Genomic DNA, 9,005 nt, shown 5'->3' with positions numbered 1-9,005 from the left:
GGTAGTCCCAGGTCGCGTCCTTGGTGAACAGACGGCTAAAAAAGTCATCCGGATAGGCCTGACAGCCTGTGTTGCTGCCTCTATTAGGTGGCTTTTTCGACAGGATTTGTCATGTCAAAATATTTCATGCAAGATAATGAAAACCGATCCACGTCCTGTTTCGGCTATGTCTACTGTCGCCTCTATCCTGATACGCCGGGCCCTCGAGCACTTCTCTTCTGATCCCCAGTTCTTCACAGACGGTCCGCCACTTCGTTTTCCTTACTCTGGCTTGTTTAACCACACTGGACACGTCTGCAGCATCTAATCACTGCATTGTGCTTTGGTGCTTTGTTTCCGTACACTGATACCAGCTAACCATACATTGTTGAACGGTGTTTCCTTTCAAATGCAGAAAACAACTAACAGCACTGTACTCCAGTTTTATGAAAGGGCTGCGCTATTTCTTTTGGCTCCTTTAATTTCAATGTGTAACGGAACTGCAGATACGCACATGCAAAGAAACAAAACAATAATTATGTAACTTCATTTCTTAGAGGTGTTAACTTCGTGACTACCCCGTGTTATACTCGTAAATTATTGTACTCCCTGCGGAAGAATTTGTGCACAGACGTTTAATCTTTCTTATTAATAAAAGTTCGGATAATACTTGCTTCGTACGTGACGTCATGAGGCAAGATCTCCGGCCGATCTGCAGGCAATATCGGACATAATCTGCCACTCCCTCCGTATTATCCGCTGTCCGATCACTGCGCCGGGTCGCTGCCCTGCAATACTTTGCGCAAAGGCAGCGGGATTGCTGTCTCTGGGCGCACGGCTCTCAACTGTTGAGCTCTACGCCGGGAAACACCCACAACGGCTCTGGCGTATCATGAGCCTGCGCAGCTGCTGGACCAAACGTGGTAAGGTGTGTACAACTTTTCATTTCTTCTAGAAGCAATAGCAGTAACATGCTACTAATACTGGCCGATTTAGCCATACAACAAACACAAAAAGTCTACATACAGAACCTAAAAATCTTTTAAATTTTGTCATCTCTACCAGGAACCTATGGCAATTTAAAAATACGTGCAGTTCATACCGAAACAATACGAGTTGTCATAGAAACCATAGAATAAAAGCTGGCAATTATACGGGTTGTCCCAGAAGTGTTACGACAAACTTCGAGGGTTTGCAGACGGTACCTTGAGGAAAAAATAGAGGACAGAAAACAGTGCTCGGAAATATCATCCAAAAAACAGGTCGTCGAAATTATAGGCACTGGCGCCTGTCACTAGGCCACCATTTCGGCAGCAAACGAGATTTTTTACACTCACAGAGGTCTTGCAATGTAACTTGTTATTCACTGGTCTCGACTGATTGCCACGACCGCCAATGGAGGAGGCGGAGCTAGCTACAGCATAGGCAGGCCTGTCTGTTCTGTTGCTTGGTGGGTGACGGTTTTCGATACGGGTTTCCATACACATTTTATTTTTCTCCTGTAAACCGGAAAACACTGGAGATTTTAGAGGGTTCCATTTGCATGAGGAGAAGTTGCATCAAAATCTCATTATTTGATGCAATTTTCACTCATGCAACTGGCTATTTTCCTTCATTATTACCGTCATCCTGCGAGATTAAGGATACGCTACACACGGTTGGCGGTGGCGCGTTTGTTGCTGTCAGAAGTAGTTTAACTTGTCGCGAAATTGAAGTAGATACTTCCTGTGAGTTAGTATGGGCAGAGGTCATTGTTGGCAACCGGAATAAAATAATAATTGGATCCTTCTACCGACCTCCCAATTCAGATAATACAGTTGCTGAAAGAGGTGGTTCGATGCACCCTCTTCGAGGCACTTCAATGTGATTTGCAGAGTATCCATGTAGATATAGATGTCCATCGGGGCTTGCTCGCGATGATGTTTCTAAACTACGTACTGTCAGTGTCTTGAAATTTTTTATTTAATAAACTACATTAAGACCGCTGTCTCCTCAGATCTGTTTCCACGTTTTATTCTCATTTGTGGTATGCCATTGTTCCACTCGTGCTAGATGTATTAATTTTTCTCTTTAAAACAACCATCACGTTACTAGTACTAAGCAAACCAGTCAATGCAGCGAACGGGAAAATTTAATAATATTTACATATTTCAAGTAGTAAATATGATTACAAGATGAAAAAACGTTGATATTACTTTAAAACGAACACGAGCGCGAGCATCCAGAACACTCCTCTGAAGTCAGTTAATGGATGAATTTGAGATCATAAATTGTTTTAATGTCTCTAGCTTATTAGCTTTGTTTTGTCAGTACCTCATACGTTTCTGTCGACCATTGCGGTAACTCCGAACATACGAATCTCGTAACGAAGATTTTTCTGACCTTATGCTTACTGAGAGGGACGACCTCGTATACTGGTACTCGACATCTCGCACAATGCAAACAGAGAAACAGTTTGAATGAGAAACGTGTAAATTAATCGCAGAAGGAAATCTGATGTGCAGTAGTTTCTGATTCACTCACTGGCTTTGAAACTTACAATATCGAAACAGTGTTTTCTTTTCTTTTTCTTTTTGGCGTCTCTTATTTATCTAAGAAAAGAACGGCCTTTTTCCTTCACACCAACGACCGATGTTAAGTACTGCCGTGTTCTAGAGGAGTTCAGATTTCTGCACAAAATTAATAATACCGTTGCGATCTCACTCGCGATAACTCCATTGTTGTTCCCGATAAAAAGCAGTAAAAATCGTAGCAGGTTCACCCGCAGTTCATTCACAAAACAAATTATGAACCAAACTAGTGTTTATGAAACACATCATTTGCCTAAAGTCGATAAGAAATAATTCTGAACTGTCGCGTTGTGGAAGACAGCATAACATGCACTTAAGCGGCTGATGATGATGTTTGGTTTGTGGGGCGGTCAACTGCGCGGTCATCATCGCCCGTTCAAAGTCCAAATTTTTACACAGTCCAATGTTTTTACACAGCACAATCTAGGCACTGTCACATATGATGACGATGATGATTATGATGAAATGATGAGGCCAACACAAACACCCAGTCCCCGGAAAAAAAAAGTCCCCAACCCGGCCTGGAATCGAACCCGGAACCCTGTGATCCAGAGGCAGTAGAGCTAGCGTTTAGACCACGACTTGCGGACGTAAGCGGCTGTTGTGAGGCCCACAGCGCACTTAACAGTGAAATCGCAGCAGGTCGAAGAAAAATGACGCTGCTGCATATAAGCTTGTAAGTGCATAAGAAAATAGCTGCCGAACAGTCCTAAAGAAGCGCACGCCTATATCCAGAGGAATAGGTGATCATCGTAAATACAAATTTCGTTATACACAACATCGTTTGAAAATGTAACCCCTAATAACCCTTCACAAAGTGTGTCTCAAGAACTTGTAATTAATTATACATGTGACGTAAGAAATTCGCAGTTACGTATGCAGCGGGCTATGAATCCTGCAGCAGCTGTAGTGGACGCAGTGAAGCCAGGATAGCAAATGGAACCGACGGCGGGTTCTTGAAGCAACTACTAATTACTTTACTTTAACCTGTTTGTAAACTCTGGTTCTTAGATAACACCTGTAAATATGTTTTCACCAGCACTGAAGTAGGGTTGTTAAAACATAAATTGAAATGACAAATTAAGTCCTTTGTTCCATAAATGATATAATTTATAACTATTGTAAAGTAAATGGAGTAGCTTTCTTCCGTCCTTATCTGGTTCATTATTGAGAATGTTATATTCAATGTATGAGTCCTAATTGCCGTAGACAGTAACGGAAAACATGAAAGCTGTGCATTTCATCCACTACATAGTATGAGAACAAATTTCAACATTATAAGCTAAAACTTACTTAAGAGAAAAACTTCTTTGCCTCTCGTATACCTATCGAAGAGCGCAAGATCACGATGTCAAAATGCCACTTGTAAACCTGAGGGATCTATTCCCTAGGGAGAAAAACATTTTTGTGACTGGAGTTTCGTCGGCAAGAGGTGAACAATTCGTCATCGTAGAAATTTCTTCAACATCCAGGACAGATCCCAAACCTCTCAAGAGCTTGTGATGGAGGCATGAAAGAAAATTGTAGCGATGACACTCCGTGGGTGGTCTCGGCCATTGATCCTTTTCGACGGTTTGGTTAGCATACTTTTCCCTCTTGACACCTCAGTAAACACGAACAAAAGATATACTAATGGAGTTTGTGCAATGGATAAGACGGTAGGTGTGTAACTGACACAAAATATTGAAAATCCCATCAGGTTACCAAGACTTAAGGTTTTTAGGAGACACCATCACCAGTGGTTCTTTCGAGGAGTCCAGGACCTTGCATCCCACTCTGTTAGTGCGCTGATGATAATTTGTTCTATCATTATACTGTAGGATTTTTCATTGTATTTGCTTACTTAGAACAGTTACAGCGACAACATTCGTCGTACACCACGATATACCCCAGATTCCCCCCCCCCCCCCTTTCCGGTGGTGTCGCAGTAATTCCTTGCACGTCATAAGGGACTATTAAAAGGAGTATTATACCTAGTCAAGCTTTCACGTTGACGACTCTACTATTATCAAGACACGTTTCAGTTTTATCTCATTTCGCAACGTCTCTCTAAATCAGTTTGACTTAATTACTTGTGTTCTCTTTTCAGGGTTTGACCTCCACTTCTGGAATTTCACAGAAGTGCAGGCCGTTTGGAGAAGGACGGCTTGCGAGGTGTGTAATCTATCTACCGTGCGCAGTGATGCTCTGCTCCTACTATTAGAGTGGATTATGTTCGCGCTTGATATCCAGAGCGGTAGCCGACGGTCCTCTTCCGTCTCAAAAGTCAACACATGAAAATCCTCGCAGAAACCGAAACCTCAAAGGAACAAGAACGGAAATTCGATAGTTAGACCAAATTTTGCTACTTTCATCGATTCCCCCATCCCCCTCTCAGTCCAGAGGTCGAGCCTCGATGAAGAATCACACACTGAAGCACGACTTAACAGCAAGGTAACCATCCTGTTGCACGATGACGACAGCCCCCGCAGTGATTGGTAGGGAAACACTGCAACATCGTCTGTACTGTCCGGGTCTAAAAAAAGACATACTTTGACGTCGGTTTCAGTCGGACGAGGAAGTGCAAGAGTGGGTGCGTTGAGGATTGTAAGCGGCCGTCAGTATTCTAGGAAACAGGAATTGGTCATCTCGTCTCCCTGCTGGATAAATGTTTTAACACGTGATAACTTTTGAACAAAAGCATTCCATGATCCCGTTGTGGGGGGTGGTCGGTTTTGATTAGACGGTCCCTCATAACTGCCCTGGTTTTATCTCACTTTTAGTCGTCTGACATAAGCTACAGTCACGCAAATTTTTACCCACGACGACGAGGTCACAGACCCTGGAGCTGACCATTCTCTTTTTCTCGTTTCGCGTGGCTTTAACCTATTTCCTGTGAAACGAGGGACTAGTGACCAAGATGTTTAGTAGCTCCAAACCTACAATCGTCACCATATTTCCCAGACAATGATGCCTTTAATCTGTGTATGTGAACAAGATCATTTTTCCACCACGAAGGTTGTGAGACATTGTTTGGAGTTGGTATTTTTTTGGACGTAGTTACCGAACTATCAGTTTAATAAGCCAGGGCTGCAAAATATTAACACGAATTCTTTACAGACGAATGGAAAAACTGATAGAAGCCGATCTCGGGGAAGATCAGTTGGGATTCCGTAGAAATGTTGGAACACGTGAGGCAATACTGACCCTACGACTTACCTTAGCCGGCCGCGATAGCCAAGAGGTTCTAGGCGCTTCAGTCCGGAACCGCGCGACCGCTATGTTCTCAGGTTCGAATCCTGCCTGGGTCATGGATGTGTGTGATGTCCTTAGGTTAGTTAGGTTTAAGGAGTTCTAAGTTCTAGGGGACTGATGACCTCAGATGTTAAGTCCCATAGTGCTCAGAGCCATTTTTGACTTATCTTAGAGAATAGATTAAGGAAAGGCAAACCTACATTCCTAGCACTTGTAGACTTAGGGAAAGCTTTTGACAATGTTGATTGGAATACTCTCTTTGAAATTCTGAAAGTGGTAGGGGTAAAATACCGGGAGCGAAAGGCTATTTACAATTTGTACAGAACCAGATCGCAGTTATAAGAGTCTAGGGGCATGTAAGGGAAGCAGTGGTTGGTAGGGAGTGAGGCAGGGTTGTAGCCTATCCCCGATGTTATTCAATCTGTATATTGAGCAAGCAGTAAAAGAAACAAATGAAAAATTCGGAGTAGGAATTAAAATCCATGGAGAAGAAATAAAAACTCTGAGGTTCGCCGATGACATTGTAATTCTGTCAGAGACAGGAAAGGACCTGGATGAGCAGCTGAACGTAATGGACAGTGTCTTGGAAGGAGGATATAAGATGAACATCACCAAAAGCAAAACGAGGATAATGGAATGTAGTCCAATTAAATCGGGTAATTCTGAGGGTATTAGATTAGAAAATGAGACGCTTAAAGTAGTAAATGAGTTTTGCTATTTGGGGAGCAAAATAACTGATGATACTCGAAGCAGAGAGGATATAAAATGTAGACTGATAATGGCAAGGAAAGCGTTTCTGAAGAAGAGAAATTTGTTAACATCGAGTATAGATTTAAGTGTGAGGAAGTCGTTTCTGAAAGTATTTGTATGTAGTCATGTATGGAAGTGAAACATGGACGATAAATTAGACAAGAAGAGATTAGAAACTTTCGAAATGTGGTGCTACAGAATAATGCTGAAGATTAGATGGGTAGATCACATAACTAATGAGGAGGTACTGAATAGGATTGGGGAGAAGAGGAGTTTGTGGCACAACTTGACAAAAAGAAGGGACCGGTTGGTAGGACATGTTCTGAGGCATCAAGGGATCACAAATTAAGCATTGGAGGGCAGCGTGGAGGGTAAAAATCGTAGAGGGAGACCAATAGATGAATACACTAAGCAGATTCAGAAGGATGAAGGTTGCAGTAGGTACTGGGAGATGAGGAAGCTTGCACAGGATAGAGTAGCATGGAGAGATGCATCAAACCACCACAACAACAACTATTCTATTATCTGATAACATTTCATACTCAGACTTTCTATTTGTCAATAGCAATAGGCAAACCGCTGTTAAACTTGATTGTGTGTTCGTATAAGGGAGAAGAATGGCACAGCGACAACATTCGTCACCGAGTTCTACGTTTAGAACGTCGTCCTCGTACGTTACGTGCGGCAGGGCGTTCTAGACGGCAGAACGTGACGTTTACACTTGAGCTGCTGGTGCCAGCTTGTTATCTCACGCGATACTCGGGCAACAGCACGTAGCCTTCGTGCTGTGTTAGCACAAAGAATTAATTGCCTCCTGTTTGCTAGTTACTAAAGACGTGACGTGTTCAGTGACCGGTTAAAGTACATACAGGGCTAGGAGGAAAGCAGGGATGTAATTGACTGGATCAGATTTCGATCGTTCGATGAAAAACATGTTCTTGTAGCCTCAGGATCTTGTGAATGACACAGATCCTCTGAACACTATGCGACATACAGTGACCTTTGAAGGGCGCCGGTGACCTCCACATCTAAATCAGCACGACCGCCTTTCAGGGATTATCCTTAGAACTATCCCGACTGGCCGATTACTGCCTACAAATCATATTAGATTTACTTTCATTCCAATTGATCCATAGTGAGGGGGTCCTCCAGGATGTGGAACATGTCAGAAAAACAATAATACATGACAAATATTTACAACTGAAACAAATAAGCTAATGTACCTTCCACAGGTCCCAAATGGAATGATCGTCATTTTTTAATGAACACTACATGAAAGAATCATTTTACAAACACTAATGCACTGAATTTAAAATAAAAGAAGTTTTATTTATTTATGAGGTAATAAACATGTAATAGAACTACTACAATACCTATTTACAATGAACACATTACTGCACTGAAATGGTGCAGAGGTTAGATTGTACTTACACACACACACACACACACACAAACACACACACACACACACACACACACTTATTTACAATGAACAAATTACTGCACTGAAATTGTGCAGAAGTTATATATTTACACAAGTCAGTTGGTCCTAATGAGAAATCATCAATGGAGCAGAAGTAGTTGGCCACCAATAACTCCTTTAGGCTTCTCTTAAACTGAATTTCATTGGTTGTTAAGCTTTTTATGGCTGCTGGCAAGTTATTGAAAATGTGTGTTCCTGAATAATGCACACCTTTTTGTACAAGAGTATGCAACTTTAAATCCTTGTCAAGATTATTCTTATTTCTAATACTGATTCCATGAATTGAGCTGTTGGTTTGAAAAAGTGATATATTTTAATGACAAATTTCATCAAGGAATAACTATATTGGGAAGCAGTAGTTAGTATCCCTAGTTCCCTAAACAGGCTTCTGCAGAATGTTCTTGAGTTCACACCACATATAACTCTTACTGCACGTTTTTGTGGCCGGAAAACTTTAGCTTTGCTAGATGAATTACCCCAAAAAATAATCCCATATGACATTATGGAATGAAACCAAGCATAGTATGCCAGATTTTTCATTTTTATATCCCCTATGTCTGACATCATTCGCATTGCAAATAGAGATTTTTTAAGACGCTTCAGCAGTTCTGTGATGTGCTCCTTCCAGTTGAATTTGTTATCAAGTTGTAATCCCAAGAATTCAACGCTTTCCACTTCTTCTATGTAGTTGTCATCGTATGTTATGCATATACTCGTGGGACACCCCTTACAAGTTCTGAACTGCAAGTAGTGTGTTTTTTCAAAGTTTAGTGACAAGGAATTGACTAGGAACCAGTGATTAATGTCCAAAAATATTTTATTAGCCGATCTTTCTAAGACTTCACTTGATTTGCTATTTATTGCAATGTTCGTATCATCGGCAAACAAAACGAACTTGACATCTTATAATGTTACATATGAAAGGTCATTGATATACACAAGAAAAAGGGTGCAAGTCAAACTCCCGCCCATATTGTGTTTTATTTGGA

Source organism: Schistocerca nitens, chromosome 1 (genome assembly GCF_023898315.1).
Source record: "Schistocerca nitens isolate TAMUIC-IGC-003100 chromosome 1, iqSchNite1.1, whole genome shotgun sequence".
In the NCBI taxonomy this organism is placed as follows: Eukaryota; Metazoa; Arthropoda; class Insecta; order Orthoptera; family Acrididae; genus Schistocerca; species Schistocerca nitens.
The sequence above is the reverse complement of the archived record's forward strand: the minus strand, read 5'-3'. Positions refer to the sequence as shown.